The sequence below is a fragment of the Bombina bombina genome, chromosome 3, assembly GCF_027579735.1.
Source record: "Bombina bombina isolate aBomBom1 chromosome 3, aBomBom1.pri, whole genome shotgun sequence".
Taxonomy (NCBI): Eukaryota; Metazoa; Chordata; class Amphibia; order Anura; family Bombinatoridae; genus Bombina; species Bombina bombina.
Genome location: NC_069501.1, coordinates 648273985 through 648298619, shown reverse-complemented (window position 1 = coordinate 648298619; position 24635 = coordinate 648273985). Strand labels below are relative to the sequence as shown.

Sequence of the window (24635 nt, the reverse complement as noted above, 5' to 3'; positions counted from 1 at the left end):
GCGAAGAAGCACCTGTCTCACATGCCTATGATGCTCCTCTAAAGTGGGAGAAAAAAACAAGGATATCATCCAGATAAACGATGACAGTGCGGTTGAGCAGATCACGGAAGACATCATTGACAAATGCCTCGAAGACGGCAGGGGCGTTACACAGCCCAAAGGGCATTACAAGGTATTTGTAATGCCCAGATCTTGTGTTAAAGGCGTTCTTCCATTCGTGGCCTGGAGAGATGCAAATCAGATTATATGCCCCACATAAGTCCAGTTTCGTGAAAAAGCTGGCATCCTGGAGCGAGTCATACAGTTCGGTGATCAATGGTATGGGATAGCGATTCTTGATGGTTATGTTGTTCAAGGCCCTGTAGTCAATGCAGGGTCTGAGCCCACCATCCTTCTTAATGACAAAAAAGAAGCCGGCCCCAGCAGGAGAGGAGGAAGGATGAATGAAACCTTTAGTTAGGTTCTGTATGTACTCCTCCATGGATTTGGTTTCAGCCTTGGAGAGTGGATAAGTCCTCCCTTTGGGAAGTGGGGCTCCGGAAAAGATGTCGATCTTGCAGTCATAAGGCCGGTGGGTTGGCAGCACGTCAGCTGCTTTTTTCTCAAACACATCAGTGAAGTCTGCATATACTGAGGGAAGGTTTGGAGGAGTCTGTATAGTGGCTATGGGAATACGGGGCAGAGGCATGACTTTAGCAAGGCAGGAGCGGAAACAGGAGGTGCCCCAGGAGGCCAGTTGTCCCTCAGTCCAGTCGAACTGTGGATTGTGTACCCGAAGCCAAGGAAGACCAAGGATGACAGACAGAGGCAAACCAGCTTGAATCATAAAACGGTGATCCAGGAAGTTTCCAGCTGCCCCTGAATCAATGAAGGCTTGAGTGTGGACTGTATTCTGAAGGAAGGTAAGGGTAACCGGTACCAGGATCCGAGAATAGTGAGGGGATTTAGTTGAGACCATGCTTAGAGGTACCCCAGTGTTATCCTCTAAGCATTGGCTTTTCCTAGACGAACATCACAATCCTTTAGTTGGTGGATGTTAGATCCACAATAAAAACATAGTCTCAGTCTCCTCCTTCTCTGCCTTTCAGACTCTGAAGGTTTGAAGGAGGAGAGATCCGTGGGTTCCTCTACCAAGGGGTAGCGGATGCTGCCAAAACTGGGCGAATAGGAGGACGGGAGGGAAGGACCCTCCTTGTTCTGTCTCTCTCGGCTTGCCTTTCCTGAAAGCAAGAGTCCAGATTGATACAAAGCGCTATAAAGTCATCCAAAGAAGAAGGCATATCACGATAAGTGAGTTCATCTTTGATGCGTTCATGGAGACCCCTCCTAAAGGCTGCCTTGAGAGCACTGCCATCCCAGGTGGTTTCAAGTGCCAAGGTGCGGAACTCAACAGCAAATTGTGCCACAGTTTTATTACCCTGGCGGAGATCCAGGAGAGAATATTCTGCAGCAGAGGTATGGCCAGAAGTCCCAAACACAGAAGACAAAGCAGATATGAACTCATCAGCATCATGCAGGAGTGTATCGTTCTGTTCTAAAAGAGGAGAGACCCAGGCTAGGACCTTGTCCTTTAGCAAAGAAATGATAAAGGTCACCCTTGACTGATGAGACTGAAAGATGTGAGGATCATTGCAGAAGTGCAGCCTGCATTGGTTTAGAAAGCCCCTGCAATCAGTAGTACCTTCATACTTGTCAGGCAAGGGTATACGGGGTATACTTCCAGAAGCAGAGGAAGAAGTTACAGTACTGGGAGTAGGGGCTGGTGGTGTAGCAACAGGAGTGGCATCCCTTGCTGCAACTTGTAAGGAGAGCTGAGCGGTAATAGCTTCTAGCTTGGAATCCATATTCTGCAACTGTGTTGTATGGGTTCCCAACATCTGTCCCTGAAGATTAACAGCTTGTGCCACCTCATCTGGCTGCATGGTCCAAGTATAATGTAATGCTCGTGGGATACTCCTCTATCAGACCGAACTCGGCCAGTAGTCTTGTTATCCTGGCTTCGAGCTGGAATGATAGGGAATATCCCAGAGCAGAGAAAGTTAGTAAGATGAGGAGAGCGGCACTCACCACAGGCAGGATGGTCCCCAGCGGCAACGGCAGAGCAGTCCAAGGACACACCACTAGAATGGTCAGGCAGGCAGGGTTCGGAAACAGTAAAGCAGTCCAAGAGCACACCACTAGAATGGTCCGGCAGGTAGGGTTAGGTAACAGTAAAGCAGTCCAAGGGCACACCACTAGAATGGTCAGGCAGGCAGGGTTTGGCAACAAAGAGGCAATCCAAAACAACAGGAGTTAATGAGCAGAGAAGTCAGACAGGCAGGTTCAGCAACAAAGATCAGCCCAGCAGTTTAAGGGTTAAGGCAGTATTCGCAGCAGTGAGCTCCCAGCAGCATCAGGAGCGTGCGGCGCTGACATCAGCGCCACATGCATCCTGAGCCGAAAAGGAGACGCCGCGCCCCTAGCGACGGCTAGAGCGGCGCGGCGTGACATATTGGACATAATTAAGATTGATGTCAAGAACATGACTGTTACTGGTGGGAAAGGAGCTTTTCTTCCTCAGGACAAGAATCCAAGGGAAAGAGCAGACCAAGTAATCGCTTTAGTTCCTCAGGAGATCAGAAGTCCTCCTCTTCTCGAGAGCCTGAGCCTCCCAAGCCTACCCGGAAGCCTGGTTCTTCATGGGCAAAGAACAAACAGTCCAAGCAGCCCAATACCAATCCAAAATCTGCATGAAGGTGTAGCCCTTAGACCAGAGTCTCTTTCAGAAGGCCTGGTTTCAATCAGTCCAGGATCCCTGGGTTCAAAACATCATATTACAGGGTAACAAGATAGGATTTCGCTCCAGGCCTGTAAGAGGACGATTCCATCTGTCTCATGTCTCCAAAAATCCTGCAAAGGCGGCTGCCTTCATGCAATGTGTACAGGATATGAGGGAGGATATGATAGTAATTACCCTAGTACCTGTGTCTCAACAAGGTCAAGGGTTTTATTCCAATCTGTTTATTGTTTCAAAGAAGGAAGGAACTTTTAGACCCTAAACAAGTTTGCCAGGGTCCCCAATTTCAAGATGGAAACATTTTGCACGACTTTTCCCTTAATCCAACAGGGTCAATTCATGTCTACTAAAGACCTCAAGGAAATTTAGAAAAAAGAAAAGTATGATTCCCCTAATTAAGAGTGGCGATTAGTATATATACAAAAACAAATGAAATTAGGGAAGCCTTTTTTAAATACTATCGAAATTAAATACCAATATCCCGGTAAATGAAGCAGAAAAGGACAGATTCTGGCAAAATATAAATCTCCCAAAGATCTCTATGGAAGCTTTAGGGCAAATTAATAAAGTAATTATGTCAGAGGAAATAGGGTTAGCTATAGACAAAATGAAATCTGGCAAAGCTCCTTGCCCAGAAGGGCTATCGGCCAAATTCTATAAAATTATTAAAAGCGATATTCTAGACACACTATGCAAATTACTCAATCAATACTTCACGCATAATAAGATGCAATCGCTCTACTTTACAGACTCTCACTCATACATAAAAAGGGGAACGATCCAGAAGATACGGGTCCATATCTCTGCTGAATCTAGATTATAAGATACTTATGTCTATTATTGCAGAGAGGCTCATAAAAGCCATAGGGGTTTTAATAAATGAAGACCAAACAGGGTTTATCTCAGGAAGAAATTCAGGAAGAAATATAGCTGCAAGCAGCAATAGAGGTGGCCAAGCACATCGCCTTTGCAATGGCATACAAGCAGCTAATTCACAATATAAAGCTATACAGCCAGTTTTACAGCTGTAACATAAGCAATTGCAAAGAAAACACATTTTCGAAATGTTTGCGTTTTTCAAGATGGCTGCCACACCATATGACCAATACTTTCAACATGAACAGATGTAACTCTAGATAGCAATATATGGTTAACAGCAAATTTCACAGATTTAACATAAGCGGTTGAAAAGAAAACACATTTTCAAAATGTTTGCGTAAACCAATATGGCTGGCACAGCTTGTGACCAATTCCTTCAACGTGAACAACTGTGACTCTAGGTCACAATATAAGGTTATACAGCAAGTTTCACAGTTCTGACATAAGCGGTTGCAGAGAAAATAGATTTTTTTTTTTTTTTGTGTAAAACAAAATGGCTGCCAGATCATAGGATATACAGCCTCAGTATTATGCACAATAGTTCTCACTATAGATGTCAATAAACACGGCAAAAATAAAGCATTTTTGTAAAACGTTTTTTGTTTTATTATTAATTAAAAAATATCGTTAAGCATTTTTGAACAATTAAAAATGGCTGCCAAACCACATGACATAACTTCTCTTGAACAAATCTGAATGTTAGTCATAAGATAACTCTGTAAACAAAATTTCAAGTCTGTCCCATAAGCAGTTTCGTAGAAGATTTTTGTAATTTTTAAAAATGGCGCATCCGGAAAAAAAATGGCTGCCAAGGTATGCAATGTATGGCTTTTAAATTGCACATACTAATGCTCACTACAGACCTCTACAATTTGCAAATGTTTTATTTCACGAAGGCGACTGCACAGTGCGAATTTTGACTGCAATATTGCCTTTAGGAGTCATGACTGTGTAATCATGTGTCTACTACACTGTAATATAGTTAAATAGTGTAAACATAATGCATAAACTGCAAATTTACGCAATTAAACAACGATAAAAAGGCGAATGGCTCATAGCAGCCAGGTTGATTATGGGAAAATTGTAGTTTGAACAAACTTGGTAAAGGACCTTGCAAGAAGCACATGTGCAAAATTGCGCTTCATTGCACTCTGCAGTTTCAGGGAAGAAGTTTGAATATTTTTGCAAAATTCAAGACGGTTGCTACAGCATGTGACTGAGGCACATCTTTTGAGCAATAGCAAATCTAGGTCATAACAGCACTAAGCACAGCAAGTTTCAAAGTTGTAACATAAGCAGTTTCAGAGCTAAAGATGTTTAAGCGTCTGTCAAAATTAATAGCAAAAAGCAATATGGCCGCTAGACCATGTGACCTATGAGTTCAGGGTTGCATGAGATTTAGCAGATCAATATGATGTACCAGCATACTTGATTTCAATCAGGACATCATCAAACAATTAGTGATCAAATGGGGTCTACTGGGCATACATCTGATGGCCTCCCATTAAAACGATAAACTTCCAATGCATTGTGCAAGATCAAGAGATCCAAAGGATCAAATGATAGATGCCTTGCTTTGTCCATGGTATTTTCATCTAGCGTATCTGTTTCCTCCGTTTCTTCTACTTCCAAAAGTAATTGCTCAAATCAAACAGGAGTCATCTTCTGTAATCTTGATTGCTATAGCCGAGCCCTGCAGAACATGGTATGACGATCTAGTGCAGATGTCCTCTTCTCCTCCATGGCTTCTTCCTCTAAGACAAGATCTATTGTGTCAAGGGCCTCTCTTCCTTCAGGATTTCGAATCTCTAAGGTTAATGGCGTGGAAGTTGAACGCCTAGTTTTAAGACATAGAGGGTTCTCTGATTCAGTTATTAACACTTTGACACTTTTAAGCCAGAAAACGTGTTAACCAAAAAATGTATCACAAAAATTGTAAGGCATGTTTTGAATGGTGTTCTCCAAGAGGATTTTATTGGTATTCCTTTAGGATTCCTAGAATTCTTCAGTTTTTACAAGATAGCATTGACAGGGGTTTGTCTGCTAGCTCCATAAAAGGTAAAATTTTTGCTTTATCTGTTCTTTTTCATAGAAAGTTAACTAAACTTCCTGACGTTCAGACTTTTGCTGAGGCGCTAATATGAATTAGGCCAGTTTTGAGACCTATTTCTCTGCCCTGGAATTTAAATTTAGTTCTTTCTGTTCTGCAAGGTTCTCCCTTTGAACCAATGCTTTCCATTGATATCAAACTCCTGGAAAGTGCTTTTCTTGTAAGTAATTTCTTCAGCTAGAAAAGTTTTCATCTTTATCCTGCAAGTCTCCATTTTTAGTTTTTCACAAAGATAAAGCTGTGCTTCGTAATAAATATGCTTTTCTTCCTAAGGTAGTTTCTTTGGAAAATATCAATCAGGAGATTGTTGTTCCTACTTTGTGTCCTGATCCGGCTAATTCTAAGGAAAGTTTTTTTACAAAATCTTGATGTAGTCAGAATATTGAAGTTTTATCTTCCAGCTTGTTTGTTCATTTCTCTGGGACTCGTAAGGCTACTACTGTAGCTTTGGCTTCTTGGCTCAAACAGGTAATTCACAAGGCTTTACTTGGTGGTGGGAAAGTCACCCCCTCAGGAAATCACAGCCCATTCTACAAGATCAGTTGCAACTTTTGGGCTTTCAAAAATGAGGCATCTTTGGAGCAGATTTTACTGCTTTGATGTTTTTGCTTATTTGCAAGCAGCTTTTGGCAGGAAAGTCCTTCAGGCTGCAGTGTCTTGATAAATAGGAACTGCCAGAAAAATGTCCAACCTATTCAGTAACATGGACTATCTGCTTGGGTATTAATCCCACATGTTATAGACCCTATGAGCTATCATCATTATAAGAAAGAAAACAAAATGTATGCTTACCTGATAAATTCTTTTGGAATGATGATGGTCCATAGGTTCTAATTTGCTCCTCTATAGATCCTGCTTTTGTCTTTTCTTCCTAGTTGTTTCCTATTCTCTGCTTTGCTTTGCGTTAAACTGAGGAGAGATGGAGAGAATTTAAGCTCTTGTGTGGGTTATTGGCCTCCTCCTAGTGCCCGGAATTATATGACACATGTTATGAACCCTATGGACTATCATCATTCTGAAAGAAAATAATTTATCAGGTAAGCATATTTTTTTTTTTTTTATTCATTCATTTTCTGCAAGTGGAATGATGGCCACATTTAACACAATATAGTGCCAGCATCTAAATTATCCAGAGATGACGTTGCACAGATCACCCTGACCATTTATAAAAACGAAAAATACTTTTGTTAGTATGGCATCAGTTGATTAATAGACTTATCACTATAACAACGTGAATGTAAGCTAAATCTTTTAGTTGATAATGGTGGTTGTTTGTGTGATAATTTGTTCTATAAAACATTTTTGATGACATTTAGCAAAATGGTTTTATGGTTACAAAGTAGCACATGTATTAAAGTTATCTAATGACGTGAGAGAGTCCATTGAAGTCATGTTTTATGAAAAAAAAATGTTGGCATAGTAGACTCCCTTTTAAAGAGACATTGTACCGCTAAATGTTCTATTATGCATGTGGAAGAGCAGCATTTAACTATATCAAAATTACTTTTTGGCATGAAAGCATGTTAATTAAAAGTTGTATAAACTGAACTGAATACTTGAGTGCCTTTTAGTTAAAATGTAGTGGTTAGGTTGTGTTGCCTCTAAAGAAGCTCAAATTTTCTTCATAAAGTAAGGAGACCCATAATAGGATATTATATGGATATAATCACGCATATCAAGATTAAGAAAGTAGTGTTTTTTTTATTTGTTTTTTGTTGTTGTTTTTTTTTATTTATAAACCAGCTTTATTGATACAAAATTGCATATACACAAGAGAGATAAACATGATATTACATTTTCTGCTAACAGTCTGGTGCCATTGTTGGTCACCAGTTATTACAAGAGACAATATTGTAGACGGTCTAATTAGATAGGTGATATAAGAAACAGGTAGACAATATGCTGGACTCTCATTAGTGATTAATCTTTTTTTTTTTTTTTCAATAATTTTTATTAAGGTTGTGCTGAAAACAATACAACATATGCAAGGTAATATAATACAGAGCAAACATAAATGGTACATTTCAAATATACTGCTTCCATCTTAATAGATACGTTTTACAACATAGGCAATGCTATGGAAGAATTGGAACCTTTTTTTTTTTTTTTTTTTTTTTTTTTTAATTATATGAACAACACACAAAACACAAGATAGAAATTAAAGGGAATCTAGAATAGGTTGACATGTAGTGTGTCATGGAATATGAATACTGTAAGCGCCAGTTAACTGCTGTAATATTATGCTAGAGCATGTAAACATTATGCAATAATTAAATTCAAATGGTATCAAAAATAAAGGCGCCAAGTATAAAATAAAATAACATAGTATGGTAACTAAGTATGGAATTATGGTGCGGTATGGGCAAGATAAACCGCTTATTGAGTCCCTCCAAAATAGAGGGCACATTATTGTGGGGGGGGGGGGGGAGGTGGTATTCTAACTGTTTTTAAGCAAGAAATGCCAAAGAGCTACATATCGCTAAAAGAGTAGGGTAAGCTACTGTATCCTGATTTATAGTAAACAGGTTATATATAAGAGCCAAGAATAGGGGTTAGAACGAGCTCAGACAGCCATCAATATAGTGTATAGTGCTGACCATACTTGTTAAATGAAATAGAGTGAATAAAGTTACCAATATAGGATTATATGGGAGTAAGTAAATACTGGACATTCGTGCAAAGCTCGCAGGGGACCCTAAGTTGAGTATAAACCTGCTAACTTAGGCTTAACTTACCTAGGTACACCAAGTTAATTGAGGCATTACGGAAAGCCAACTAAATAAACCTCTTGCTGAATGTGAGGTGCAGGCAATGTAATGATCTGTACCCTAGACCCAGATGCATAAAAAGCAAAGTACTGATTAGTAAGTGAGTGGTGTGAGCAAGATATAATTAACAGCCCTCAACACGCTTAGACTTCAGTTGGTACTGAGGAATAAAGTATTAGGTAATTAGGGATAGGTAAGGGCGAAGATACTTAATTAAACCGCTGACCAATTCTATCATAGGATCAGGGATGTTCTATCTCCCGGATGTGGGCCCACCATCCAGAAGCAGAAAGGCCATAAATGATTAACACCAAGGGAAGGAGATTATGACTCCTGAATTTTGGATTGAACTGAATTTGGTGCATGCGCATGACACCCCAATTTAAATGACTAAAATCACGGGGAGGGGTCATTCTCATACCTAACAGCAACCCTCAGACCTGTGTAGAGGGAGTAATAGTGCATTATGAAGTTAAACTCGAGTTAGTCAACCCCAGAGCTTTTGATTATGACATATAAGCCTAGTGGTAAATTTAAATATAGCGGTGTACGGGAAGAGGCTTATTAGTCGGGGTGTTAACCCTCCTAGATAGGGAGGTATATTATATGGGGGGGGGAGGTGGTAATTTATATTCAAGTCATATTATTAATATGGTGGGTGCATGCTAAGTTAGAGGAGCACTTAAATCAAGGGAGCCATAGGTTCTATGAATGCACAGTTGGTAAAATTTGTAGGGCTTATCTAAGATTCAGTGCATGAAAAGGGCATAAGTGGTAAGAGTAATAATGCAGGACCTGCCTGCCCAAGGAACACTGTATTAAGCTGCAAAGTCTCGCAACACCTAATGCTATAACATCTTAACAATTAATAATATATTTATGAGTTAAGTAGGCAAGATTATTAGCCAGAGGGTTGTACCCCCTTACAGTAGCAAAAATGCCAGCTGAAATAAGTTAGCTAATATAATGAGCACTGCAATTTGTCTCTAGATACACTATGTAGGTAACATATAAAGTTTGGCAAGTCTAGGCACCAAACGTCACCATAAATAGGAGAGCTATAAGCAGAAGCAAAAAATGGGCTATGATAAAGTGGTAAGAGGTCTTATAACTTGGAGTAGCGTGGGAGCAGATGACCCACATTGTATAATATAAATGTCAGTATTAAGGGAACATCCTGACAATAGAGGGATGTATCTATTAAACGTAATGGAACACCTATATTCCAGACATATTAATTGGGAAGGCGCAGTCCCGGCCGCTGACTGCACCTGTACTACTAGGGTAAAGAGAATAAGACAATGCAATCAGTTGTATAGATATACAGGTGTCCATCACTTAAAATAATAGCAAGCATTTAATTTAAAAAGAAAAGGAATCCCAGTAAAGGCAGAAAAATCTCCATAAATAAACACATAGTTGCAACATGTTAAACTGTAGAACCTCAAATTGTTAAGTGACCAAGGAAGCACTAGGTACTTTATTAAATAGAACCCATATAGACAAACAGAATGTGAGATAAAGTAGCATATACTGAGCCTTGCAGGCAGGGAAGGGGGAGAACAGTAAGCACCTCCTGCAAATGTTAGTGAGATAAACAGTTAAGTATACTGCAGGGAAGCTAATATATCAGGAAAGTCTCTCAACCATACATAAAATAACACAGTGAACTCAGCCTATATGAGCAGCTTCACACACTATGTTGAACTTAATCAGATAACAAACTGGTAAGGTACAGATAACTGTTCCAAAATGAACTCCCTCTGCAGAGGTCCAGTCAGAAAGCCCTAAACCAATGCCAGTCCTGTAGGAATGTAATGTTGGTCTTTATGACGCTATCCGGCTAATAGCCTTCATCACATGCAAAAAGATGTAGAAAGATGTGGGACAAAGTAAAGTTGGCAGTCTAAATTGCACTCAGCTTGGCCAGTGAGCTGTACCAGTCAATTATCCTGTGCAAAAAACAAAAAAAAAAAAACAGTTAACCTACTCCTCTTCTGCTAGTGCCCAGTGTAGGAGGGATACGAGAAGGAAGCGGGCTAAGTAGAGTAGAAGGGAGATGCTCTTTGTAGACCTGAAGGTGTTTGAGGGAAAGTTCCAAATTCCTTGCCCCTGCGTATAAATTGATTAGCTGGCCTCGAGGGGCGTCTGAGGGGCAACTTGTAAGTGTGCACTTAGTACCATTGATAAAATGTTCATTGTAATAGAATTCACGTTCCACTATGTAAGGCAGCTTGTTAAGTTGGACCCCGCCTAATGGTAGTGTATTTGAGTCACGTTTTCCCCTTATATGCTGAGACCCAGTGTGCATACTCACATCCCACTTGTTGTGTGACTGACCAGGGTATGTGGATCCACTGAGGCTTGTCAAGAGTACCGCATCTTCACTGTCTCCTCTTTCACAACTCGTGTGTAGATTTGTAGGTGCCTCGTGCAGTTTTAGGGACCTGCCGCTATGGCCGTATATCGAGACTGGTGTGAGCGTTTCAGGTGCAATCGTGCAAGCTTGAGGGATAACATCTAGGTAGTCGCCATTTCTGTTAGGTGTGGCGTACAGCTTGGCAGCTAAGGACGCATGATGGTTGTCTAGTAAGCGCCTCAGCTCCTGTAGAAAGTTAGATGAGGTCCCCATACCGTGGGCTGGTGAGGGAACTTTAAGGAGAAGTATATTTTTCGCTCCCTTGAAGCCAGATAACCGGCTGTAGGTCTGCAACATAAAAATAATAAAAAGAAAATTCTTTGCAGCGTCTTCAATATGGCGGCTCTCCCTCTCCGCTCCACAGCACAGGACAGTAGTGACAAATTGGTGCAGTCTCCCCGGATCCTTAAAAGTTCATGGCAGCACAATAGCAGTTCCTAGGTATGCTCACATGAGTTTTGGTAATAAAAAGGTTGCTGTAATTTGTGAATATACCCCTAGATTAGGATCTTGGATCCGGGAGCTGCACCAAGACACGTCCGATCAGCACTGCAGCTGGCTCCGCCCCCCAGTGATTAATCTTTACATATCTGGGTTTAACATTTCTACATACAGAGCTTGTTTTATTTTTTTAAATTTTTTACTAATAGTTATATAGCACTATCATTAACATGGAATCGTGAGTCAAAAGGAAAAAAAACAAAACAAAAAAACAGAGGGGGGGTGAGAGGGGGGAAGGGAAGAGGAGGGGGGGTGAGAGGGGGGAAGGGAAGAGGAGGGGGGTCCCCTATTCATTTAATGCCTTTCCTCAGCCGATAGCAATTAGATGGGGGTACCCCTCCATGTGGCCAGCATCAGCTCATAAATGCCAATTTGGTTAATTTTGAAATAGTGGAACCTTTCTAGGAGGAGCAGTTCGTCGACTGTGGAGACCCATTCCTCAATTGTTGGGATAGCCCCTGACTTCCATTTTCTGGGAATCAGCTTTTTAGCTCCTGTGAGCATTATCAGCATTAGGGCTTGTGTATGCGCTACACTAACTTTTGGTAGGTAGAAGAGAAGAGTCATCTCTGGGGTATTTGGAATGATTATTTGTAATTTGTCTGATATGAGCTCGTCAGTCCACTCCAGTATTCTTTCAATTTTGGACATGACCACCATATGTGTAGGAGCGTACCATGTTCGCCACAGTCCCTCCAACGCATAGGGCTCGCTGATGGGAAACATCTATGTAATCTTGACAGTGTTAGGTACCATCTACAGGTTAACTTTAGGTGTATTTCTTGGATGGTAGCGGAGACTGGTGAACGTTTTGCTAATTTGAACGACCTAGTCCAGGTATCGTGGTCGATGTCCTTATTAAGGTCTTTGTTCCAGGCTAGAGTGTATGTAGGCAAATTAGTGTTTGGGGGCAAGAGTAGCAGTTTATAAACCAAAGATATTAGGCGTCTTAGTGGCCTAACTGTTGTGCATAAATGTTCAAAAGCAGTGAGTTATCTTGCAAGAGTTATGTTTGTGGTGCGTAAGGTAATGCAAAAGCTGATTGTATCTCATCCAGGAGGAGAATATGTCACCATATTTCTCTGCCGTGTCTTGTTAAGGATATAGTTTCCCCTTTTCGATTGCAAAATGCAGCGAGCCATCCCGAAGACTGTAGGACTCGCTTATACGTGTTCCTATGTAAAAGTATGGAAGTTCTGGGTTTTCAATGATGGGTAACAGTGGCGAGTATTTGGAGGAAAGGTGTGTACTGGTGTTTACTGCCCTGTCCCACTCTCTGAGCACCTCCGCCGATAGTGTGTACTTATTTAGTGTCCTAGGAAGTTGCGGGAGTGGCGTCCAAGCTAGCGTACTCATGTTATTTAGGTTAAAAATTTGTCCGTCTAGGCGCACCCAGGCTTTGTGTGTTGAGTTGTCGGTCCATTCTATAAGGCGTTGTAACAGTATTGCCCGTCTGTATGTCGCTAATTCAGGGAAACCCAACCCCCCCTCTGTCTCGTGGTAGGTAAAGTGTTTTTTTCGGGACACGCGGTTTTGTACCAGTCCAAATAACCTGTTCAAGTATTTTTTGCAACTGTAGTATAAAGTCTTTAGGGAGAGGGATCAGGAGTGTTTGCAAAATATATAGGATACACGGGAGAATGTTCATTTTGATCACCCCGATCTTACCCAACCAAGACAAGGGCTTATTTTTCCACGAGGAGAGATCTTATTATTTCCTCTTTTAGTTTTAGGTAATTATTTTTATAAAGATCTTGAGGGTTTTTTGTGAGAAAGACTGACAAATATTTTAGTTGTGTGTCTGCTATAGATATCTTGTGAGTCTCCAGTAGGGTTTGCATTTGGTCTTGGGGCACGGTTATGCTTAGAAGTTCGGATTTTGTGAGGTTAAGGTGGAAATTAGATAGGGAACCATACTCCTTTATCTCCGAAAGAAGCTCTGGCACTGAGACATCTATATTTGTAAGGGTATATAGAATATCATCCACATAGAGCGCTTTTTTATACTCGGTCCCTTTTACTTTTATTCCCGCGATGCTGCAGTTATTCCTGATTTTTTGGGCCAGGGCTTCTATTGAGAGGGCAAATAATAGTGGGGAAAGGGGACATCCCTGCCTTTTGCCATTTGTTATAATGAATGTGTCCGATAAGGCTCCATTCACCCTAACACGCGCATTCGGGTTGGAGTATAATGAGAATGCCATGTTAATAAACGAGTCCCCGAAGTTCATGGCCTTCATCACTTGACGCAGAAAAAGCAAGTCGACACGGTCGAAGGCCTTCTCTTCGTCCGTTGCAAAAAGTGCCATAGGCACCCCCTCTATCCGGGCATAATGGATTAATTGTAGGACCTAGCAGGTATTGTCCCTTGCCTCCCTTCCTGGGACAAACCCTACCTGGTCTATCGAGATGAGGTCTGGTAAATATTTATTTAAACGCTGTGAGAGGACCTTTGCTAAAAAAATTAAGTCTGTGTTTAAAAGTGAGATAGGTCTAAAATTTTCTGGGGCAGTAAGGGGCTTACCCGGTTTGGGTATTACCAAGATATAAGCTTCCAACATTGAGCTAGTGAGTTTAGGGTTATCCGTTAGATCATTAAAATGTTGGATCAACTTTGGGGCTAGAGAGCTGAGAAAATTTTTATAGTATTCGGGGGTAAACCCATCTGGGCCAGGGCTCTTTCCGTTTGGAAGTTCCTTAATTGCTTGAGATAAATCCTCTAGAGAAATTGGTGAGTCTAACTTATCGAAATCTGTTTTGGTTAGGCGCGGTAAGTTTAGGGTTGCCAGATAAGTCTATGGCCTTTTGTTTGATTGGGGGCTGTGTCTGTGCCTCTACCTTATTATTGATTTTATACAACGCTTTGTAATATGCATTAAAGGTGCTGGCTATCTGCTTATTGCCCTTTAGTTTGGCGCCATCCCTATTTGTAATGTAGTATATATGTGATCGAAGCTGCTGTCTGCGTAGGGATCGCGCCAGCAACTTCCCAGGTTTATTTCCTCCTTCATAATATTGCTGTCTAATTGACATCTTATGTTGGTAGGCCTCTGCTAGGTGCTGTTTGAGGTCCGATCTGGCTTGCGATAAGTCCTTACCAATACTTGCGTTTAGTAGGTTTTGTTTATGCTGGCCTTCTAAAGTGGCAACTGTGCTTAGTAGGGACTTGTGTTTGGCCCTGTATTGCTTACATAGTCTTGCTGCTTGTTTGAGAAATTCCCCACGCTTGACGCACTTGTGGGCTTCCCATGTATTCGGTAGTGAGGTATGCTCAGGAACATTGTGTGTGAAGTATTTAGTCAGTGACTTCTGTAATTCAATCTTGATTAAGGGCTTGTCAAGGAGTGTGTCATCAAGTCTCCAGATGTATGTTGTAGGTGGGATATCAGGCCACTATACCTCACAGGTAACTGGAGCGTGATCGGACCATGTAATGTGTCCAATTTTGCAGTCGCTAACCATATCCAGACCTACTGTGTCAACAAATATATAGTCTATATGTGAGAGTTTATTACATGGAGGTGAATAGTATGTAAAATCCTTGTTTGTTGGGTGAAGGGTTTGCCATGTATCATGCAAGATCAGAGATTGTTGTCTTGATAGATTTAAGTGTCCTACTAGGGACACTAGAAGCACCATTTGAAGTGTCAGACTGCGGTTCTAGGGGGACAATGAGGTCTCCTGTCATAAATACAGGGCCTTTAGCATAATCCAATAGGATTTTTAAAAACCGCTTGAGGACTAGGCGTTGGTTGGTGTTTGGCGCGTAGACTGTCGAAAGTGTTAATGGGTGGTCGTATAACGTACCCGTCAAGACAATATAACGCCATTCTGAGTCTTTTGCTGTGTGCATAGGTTTGAAGAGGACAAAATGGTGTATCAAGGTTCCCACCCCGCATTTTTTTAGATGTAAACTGCAAAGTATGCAGTGGGGTATTGTGGATTGCACCACTTTGGTTCCCTGCCTTTTCGAAAATGTGTTTCCTGAAGGAATATAATGTGACTGTGTAAGTTTTTATGGTCCCGAAATGCAATGGACCTTTTTCCCGGGTTATTGAGGCTGTGTGTGAAATTTACTTGTTTGAATAGCCATCCTGCAAGTGTAGTAGTTGGGGAAAGAAGGGGGGAAAAAAAGAGGATTAATAAAGGAAAGAACCAATTAAATCGCCTGACACACTAGAGGAACAACTAATACCAAGTCACTTGGCTGAATTTATCTTTATGTTCTTAAGAATCAGACAAAACAATTCTTATCCAACAATAGTACAGCCTAAACAGAATCTTCACAAAACAAAGAGGGTAGTAATCCATAAGGATTTGCAACTCAATCAAGTATAACTGTCCCAAGGGATGTTGGAGGACAACCCCGGATGTTTGAATGGTTAAAAAGACTCAATATAGAAAAAAGAGGTGAGAAGAAAAAGAGAAGGGGGACAGTGGCAGCGGAACAGGGTTTGGGAAGGTGAAGCTGTGCTGATTCATTAGTGGGGTGGGGCGCCAAGGCTTTTCCCCTGAGGCCAGGGGAGGATAAGAAAGTTAGGGGCCAGGGAGGGCTCAAACTATGGACCGCGGTCAGCAGGCCGCCCATGGTCCAGTCTCTAGCCTATAAGCTTACAACTTCGCTCACGTGAGTCTTTTTGCATTACTCAAAAAGCAGTAATTATTATTCATAACCTGGGGAAGCAGAGTTGGAATACAAGTTAACTATAATGCGCATAGTTAACTAGGCATATAAAAACCAACATGCTAACAGTCCTCAATCATTAACTAAGCTTTATTGTCGGGCATCCTCTGAGAAATACTTTTAAAACTTTCTGTAAGGCCCCACTGAGGCAACGGCTATGTTGTTTTTGCTGAACTTATTATGGGGTTATGTGCTAAGCGCATCTATCCTTGCCAAGGGATCCTAGTTTTTGCCGCTTAGTTGTGTAAGCAACCAGAGCTTAACGCTCCACCCTAAAACCCACCTTTTCGCCCGCCTGCAATGCTTTGTAGCATATTCAATGTTCAACGATAGCTGAATATTTCACACACAAAGAGCCTTAGCAGGCGAAACGCATCAGGAGGGTTGTGTGGGACGATGGGGTCCCACTAGGTGTTATATGTTTTTTTTTAAAATGTATCATAGTTGCCTAAAAATATTCTAAGTATTACGAGTCATAGGAATAAGAGCTGATACGTCAAATACGAGCTACAACAATGTTCTACCAGTCATGAATGTATGAGTGAAATTGAGTAGTTAATGAAGCTGTAATAAGATAGTTTACGGAGAACTCACTATAGCAAGTGCGGTTTGTCAGAACCCAAAGTTATGTTGTAAACCACTGAGAAATGTATGAATGCTAGCAATCTGAACTTAACAGTGTGAATGAATGGTGCATATAATTGAGAACAAAGTGGCATATCAACAGAGTAACAGCGATATTATATATGATAACTAAATTGTATGTAATATAATATAAAAATATTTTAGATAATAAGAAATACTTTCACTAATCGCTGTTCTAATAAGGTTACTGTTTAGAGTGAAACAGAGTTATTGACCTAATAGTAACGGAGCAGAACAAACCTGCTGCTCGTATCGTATAATGATTTAACAGAGTCACTGACTCGCTAACAAACAGAGCGTGATAAAGACGCTGCTTATAATAGAGCAGGAGGAACACGCTGCTTGAAGTATAGAACAAAAGTCACTGATACATTAAGCAACCAAGCGAGATAAATACGCTACTTGTGAGATAAAACAAGGAGTCATTTGTGATAGAAAGACTGCCATAAAATATTACTTAGCGCAATCACTATTTGGAACCCATTAAAGCCACTTCAAACAGTTTAACATCCAATAACTGTTTGGAAGCCAAAAGCACCCAGCAAGTTATCACTGAGAAAGAGAACATTTATCTACAACTATTATGCACATTAACATCAAAGATACACAAATATATACGGTGGTAAAAAGGCAATATTGCAATACTGATGCTACTATACTGAGAGTGGGAACAAGTTGATGTCACCATACTAGCACTAATACAAAGTTACAGTGCAGATAAGCTGTTGCTACTATACTGGTACCAATTTATGTTACCAAAAAATAACAATAACATTCATTATTAACCAAAATAAATAGAATGACACTAAAATAACTACCCTTATATAAATCCCTTATATAAATATCAAACTTGTGTTCTCTCAGCACGAACCACTGAGAGTTAAAACAAGTGTCAATAAAAATTAAAAGCACCTATTCAAGTATAAAAACAAAGACACGAATAAAAACTTAAGAAACATAAAATATCTATATGAAGTGGCAAACGGCAATTATGTCACAACATTGTTACATTTTAAAGTAACACAAATACAATACGTAATGTTTCTGCACTCAGCAGTGACAAAGCAAATCACATATTAACATTCAAAACCGGCAAAAGTTATTGCCATATTTAAAATTAATTTTATTTATATCCAGCAGTGGCCAAAATATTGGAAAATCACCAGAATTATAGGAATACATGAAGTATAATATCATACAGAGATAACTAAAGATTGCATGACTATTGAATAGAAAACCACACATGCAAGATACATTTGGCATTTACATCCATAAATTAGTGTATTCACACTGAATTTAGGTACAATAATTGAAGTATTGTCAAATCAAAAGCAATGTACGCAGTATACACAATATAAGGGCACTGTACACGCTTTGTGAAACCCACAACACATTATGCTTGAAAAAGCTAATTCTCCTTGAAAACTATCCACATTTAATTGTACCATAGGAATTTAAGATAGTAACATAAATATTCTCATTAGTAGAGATTGGTAACATTCACAAATACCAGCTACTAGGCACCTACTACCCTACCCAATCCTAAGGTGACATAAACCAGTGAGTACCGATAATTTACTTATAGAACGAAGGCCAGATATAAAATTAATAGGTCTCACAGGTCACCAATAGCAACTAGAAATAGAGTGATTTAAAATGTTTGTGTTTACCCATCTTTTAAGGTAATTAATAAAAGTTATATTTTAACAAAAGTCATTTGCCTCTACTATCAGTCTGGGCAGAGAGTACTATACAAACATTTCTTTCTAGGGAGCCTAATCCCAATTGTTTATAAAAGATAGCTGAATATTACCTGGAAGAGCGAAATAATGTTGTGAGCAGGTTGCAAGGTGCATAACCAATAAAACGTAGGATAATCAACGTTTTAACATTTAACAGAGTCAACCAATCCAAGTCATTCAGTGTACAACAATAACAAATTTTTACCTGAAGGAATGAGGCAATATTGTGAGTGACCTGCAAGGTGCATAATCATTAAAACATAGGGCAATCAACATTTTAACATGTAACAGAGTCAGCCAGTCCATGTCATGCAATGTACAGCAATAACAGATTTTTACCTGAAGGAATGAAGTAATGTTGTGAGTGACATGCAAGGTGCATAACCAGTAAAGCATAGGGTAATCAACATTTAAACATGTAACAGAGTAAACTAGTCCGTATTACTGCAAGCCTCTTAAATTGTACCTTTAATGTCCGTAGGTTGGCCCCGTAGCGGCACCGTCCAACAAATAATTACCGCAGTTGAAACAAAGTGCTGCAGCCAGTGACGCCGGGCAGCCACTATCATACGGATTCACCTTGTAAGTGCCTTTGGTTAGGTTGTCCTGAAGGCACCACACAGGAAGGCAAGACATCAGGGCAAGGAGGGGAATCTGTTCCAACTTTTAGTAAACCCACTAACTCATTAGGCGTCGAGGTCCAAGTCCCAGAATATGTTAGTTAAGGCATCTCAGGGGCCCCTGCTTCCGAAGTTTCTTCATTGCGAGATTGGTCCTGTCCAATTGCAAGGTCCTTTGAAAAGGCCTGGAGGTCCTCTCCTGGTCTGTAGACTTGTTATTGTGGGTGATGATCAAGGATACTGGGAACCCCCAGCGGTACTGGATTTTGCGGCTCCGCAGTTGTGATGTAATTTGCGCAAGTTTGCGCCTCTTCTATAGGGTGGCCAGAGACAAATCTGAGAACAGCTGTATTTCAAAGCCTGCATGGTGTATGGGGTTCTTGGCCCTTGCACATCGTAGAAGTTCCTCCTTATCCTTAAAATTAAGGAACTTAATGATAATGTCCCAGGGAGGAGCCTTAGGGGGGGCCTAGCCCTCAAGGCCCTGTGGGCCAGTTCCATTGCTACTTCAGCTGAGGATGGTGTTCCTTTTATTGTACGGAAGAGGCTCTGAAGGTAGCCCTCAATAGCGGGGGATGTATAGACTCCGGGACCCCCCTTACCCTCAGATTGTTCCGGTGCCCCCTATTATCTAGGTCCTCTAGCTTATCTGTTAGGGATTGTATAATTGTCAGATGTTGCTGTAGCTCTGCATTGTTATTTTGTATAGCGGTACCTGCTGTTGCCTGGGCCTCCTCCACCGTGGCAACTCTATTCTCTAGGGTACTGATGTCTTTTCGTAGATCCTGGAACAAACTACGCATCTCTTGCATTACATTCTGTATATCCTCTTTCGAGGAGAGGTGTTGCAAGTCGTCCCTCGTGATATGAGTTTGCCTCTGTGTTTCTATGGGAGCGGTGTGTGTAGTATCCACTTGCTGACTGGTAGCCATGTTTTCACCATCTTGATGAGCAGGCTGCTCCATGGGTTTTAGGTATTTGCTGAGTGATTTTAAGGGGGTTCCTTTATCCATTTTTATTTTGCCTTTTTTTTAGGCATATCCCTAACTGACAGGGTTATAGCTGTTGTATAAGGTGGCTTTGAGTGATTGCCTGTAATATTATTGGTGCTAATGCAGTAGTGTGCAAGTTATAGTGACAATTCTCTACGCTGCGTTTGTTAGGAGCGGGCGTCCCAGACCACCAGGATTACTCTCTGCAACTACGCCACTCAAGTCTCCATGATCTTAGGGCTAAGTGTAAAGGCTGTTAGATCTGAATGTGATCCCCAGGCCACCCTGCACTGTACTCTTATCAGTTCTGCTGGTATTTGGGTGTATGTTTGTCGATTGCCCAAATCTTGGGGCTAGTAGCTGGGCGGTGTTTATTTTTTTTTACCCTTTCCTCAGAGTCACTGCCGCGCTTTTCAGAACTGCAGGGTGCCAAGATGTCGTCAGGCTCAGTGCACTGCCAAAGCCTCATGGGCCGCAGCGCATCAAATGGGATCAGTGACTGTGTTTGCTTCGGTATGCTCTGCTGCTGCCGCTCCGCTTTTCCTCTCTATGGCAGCTAAGTCCCAGATGCACCCACATTGTAACGGCCTCATCTTCTGCCGTTGGGTCAAATCTCCAAATCAGCCGCTGTCCCATCACATGGCGCACAGAAAGATAGGTAGTAACTGCCACTCTCTCCCCGTTTCACAAGTAGAGAATTTAGGGATCTCTTATACCATTTTTGTGGGTTGCTTTACCTCTAGGACTGGGAGCTCTTCTAGAATGCGGCCATCCGCCTGCGGGGCCAAGCTCCGCCCCCCAGTAGTGTTTTTTTATAGCAGATCTTATCCAGTTTCTTTAACATTCACCTAGATTACAAGTTTTGCAGTAACAGGGGTGCGGTGCTTTCTCTCACCGCTCACTTGCAGACAGCGCTGGTATTACGGGTTTTTAGAAATCCATCGTTATCCGCAGAAAAGTGAGCGTAGAGCAAAATTTTGCTTCACATCTCACCTCAATACCAGCGCTGCTTAAGTTAGTGGTGAGCTGGCAAAACCTGCTCGTGCACGATTTCCCCATAGGAATCAATGGGGGAGAGCCGACTTAAAAAAATCAGCGTTCAGCTCTTAACGCAGCCCCATTGATTCCTATGGGGAAATACATTTTATGTCTACACCTAACACCTTAATATGAACCCAGAGTCTAAACACCCCTAATCTTACACTTATTAACCCATAATCTGCTGCTCCCGACATCGCAGATCACCTACATTATATTATTAACCCCTAATCTGCCGCTCCGGACACCGCTGCCACCTACATTATATTTATTAACCCCTAATCTGCCGCCCCCAACGTCGCTGCCACTATATTAAAGTTCTTAATCCCTAAGTCCAACCCTAACCCCCTAACTTAAATATAATTTAAATCTAAATAAAATAACTACAATTAACTAAATTTTTCCTATTTAAAACAAAATACTTACCTATAAAATAAACCCTAAGCTAGCTACAATATAACTAATAGTTACATTGTAGCTAGCTTAGGATTTATTTTTATTTTACAGGGAACTTTGTATTTATTTTAACTAGGTAGTATATAACTATTTAATAACTACCTAGTTAAAATAAAGACAAATTTACCTGTGAAATAAAACCTAACCTAAGTTACAATTACAACTAACACTACACTATAATTACATTAATTCCCTAAACTAAATACAATTAAATACAATTATCTAAAGTACGAAAAAACCCACTAAATTACAGAAAATAATAAAATAATTACAAGTTTTTTAAACTAATTACACCTAATCTAATCCCCCCTAATAAAATAAAAAAGCCCCCCAAAATAATAAAAAGCTCTACCCTATACTAAATTACAAATAGCCCTTAAAAGGGCCTTTTGCGGGGCATTGCCCCAAAGTAATCAGCTCTTTTACCTGTAAAAAAAAGTACAATACCCCCCACCCACACACCCAACCCTACTCTAAAACCCACCCAATACCCCCTTAATAAAACCTAACACTAACCCCTTGAAGATCACCCTACCTTGAGAAGTCTTCACCCAACCGGGCCGAAGTCATCAAAGAAGCTGGGCGAAGTGGTCCTCCAGACGGGCAGAAGTCTTCATCCAAGCCGGGAAGAAGAGGTCCTCCAGACGGGCAGAAGTCTTCATCCAGGCGGCATCTTCGATCTTCATCCATCCGGCGCAGAGCGGCTCCATCTTCAAGACATCCGACGCGGAGCATGCTCTTCAAACGACGTCCAACTGAAGAATGAAGGTTCCTTTAATTGACGTCATCCAAGATGGCATCCCTTCAATTCCGATTGGCTGATAGAATTCTATCAGCCAATCGGAATCAAGGTAGAAAAAAAATCAGCCAATAGAAAGAATGCAAGCTCAATCCTATTGGCTGATTGGATCAGCCAATAGGATTGAACTTCAATCATATTGGCTGATTGCATCAGCCAATAGGATTTTTTCTACCTTAATTCCGATTGGCTGATAGAATTCTATCAGCCAATCGGAAATTGAAGGGACACCATCTTGGATAACGTCATTTAAAGGAACCTTTATTCTTCAGTTGGACGTCGTTTGAAGTGGATGCTCCGCGTCGGATGTCTTGAAGATGGAGCCGCTCCACGCCGGATGGATGAAGATAGAAGATGTCGTCTGGATGAAGACTTCTGCCCGTCTGGAGGACCTCTTCTTCCCGGCTTGGATGAAGACTTCTGCCCGTCTGGAGGACCACTTCGCCTGGCTTCGTTGAGGACTTCGGCCCGGTTGGGTGAAGACTTCTCAAGGTAGGTTGATCTTCAAGGGGCTAGTGTTAGGTTTTATTAAGGGGGTATTGGGTGGGTTTTAGAGTAGGGTTGGGTGTGTGGGTGGTGGGTTTTAATGTTGTGGGGGGTATTGTACTTTTCTTTTTATAGGTAAAAGAGCTGATTACTTTGGGGCAATGTTAGGTTGATTAGAGTAGGTGTAATTTGTTTAAAATTCTTGTAATTATTTTATTATTTTCTGTAATTTAGTGGGGGGGTTTCGTACTTTAGATAATTTTTTTAAATTGTAATTAATTGTATTTAGTTTAGGTAATTAATTTAATTATAGTGTAGTGTTAGGTGTAATTATAACATAGGTTAGGTTTTATTTTACAGGTAAATTTGTCTTTATTTTACAGGTAAATTTTGTCTTTATTTTAGCTAGGTAGTTATTAAATAGTTAATAACTATTTAATAACTATTGTACCTAGCTAAAATAAATACAAAGTACCTGTAAAATAAAAATAAACCCTAAACTAGATACAATGTAATTATTAGTTATATTGTAGCTATCTTAGGGTTTATTTTACAGGTAAGTATTTCGTTTTTGCGATGCGGGAGTGCGGCGGTTTAGGGGTTAATATATTTATTATAGTGGCGGCGATGTCCGGTTTGGCAGATTAGGGGTTCAAAATATATTTTAGTGTTTGCGATGTGGGGGGGGGCTCGATTTAGGGGTTAATAGGTAGTTTATGGGTGTTAGTGTACTTTTAAGCACTTTAGTTAAGAGTTTTATGCTACGGCGTTGTAGTGTAAAACTCTTAACTACTGCCTTTAAAATGCGGTATCAGTCTTGACAGGAGAGGGTCTACCGCTCACTTTTGGTCAGACTCGTAATACCGGCGCTATGCAAGTCCCATTGAAAATATAGGATACGCAATTGACGTAAGTGGATTTGCGGTATTTCCGAGTCTGGCCAAAAAAGTGAGCGGTGAGCCTGTTATTTCAAGACTCTTAATACCAGCGGGCGTTAAAAAGCACAACTCGTAATCTAGCCGATAGAATTTATGTATTAGTTCAAAGATTTTGAATTTAGTTTTTGGTTACTTTTTCTACCACAATGATTCTGTTTGATGAAAGAAACATTTTTGCAGAATATTTGACTGTTTCTGCTGGAATAAAATCAACATCATTGTTTGGTTAGATATTTAAATCATCTTTACTGTTCATTAGGTCAGATTTATCAAAAGCTCCGCCAGCATGGAAAGAAATCGCACAACTATTTTTTTTATTAGCTTTATATTGAACTATTGAAGTAAACACAATTTGCCTTTCCATAATTGTTTGAGAGACTTCTTTGATTATCTCTCCAGACCAAAGAACTTTAGGGAATCAGGCCAATGTCCGCAGCTCAAATGGCCCAGTGATCTAAAGCTCTTCGCTCTAGCGAGATCATCCAAGATGTCTCCTCAGTACTGTGAGGTCCATATTTTTTTTTTACTTTTTAGAAAGGATCATTTTATTTTGATCACTGTTTATCTGTGCAGAGTTCTGCACATACATTTTCAATATAATGCTCAAAGGAAGAACCCAAGGATTTTTCTCCATGCAGGCAATTTTTTTGATCATCATTCCCATAGTGAGTACAGCATACACTTGACAAGCTCTTCAAAGTGAATTATTTGCTGTGAATGCAGTCAAAGTAACACTTAACCAGTTGATTATTTCAGTACACTGATACCATACACAAAGCCCA

The 24635-nt window shown here is 40.6% G+C and overlaps 1 protein-coding gene across 1 annotated transcript in view; it reads left to right on the top strand.

Moving 5' to 3' along the window:
* GLOD4 (glyoxalase domain containing 4) overlaps positions 1-24635 on the top strand; it is a 122548-nt gene that overhangs the window by 80910 nt on the left and 17003 nt on the right. The window lies entirely within an intron of this gene.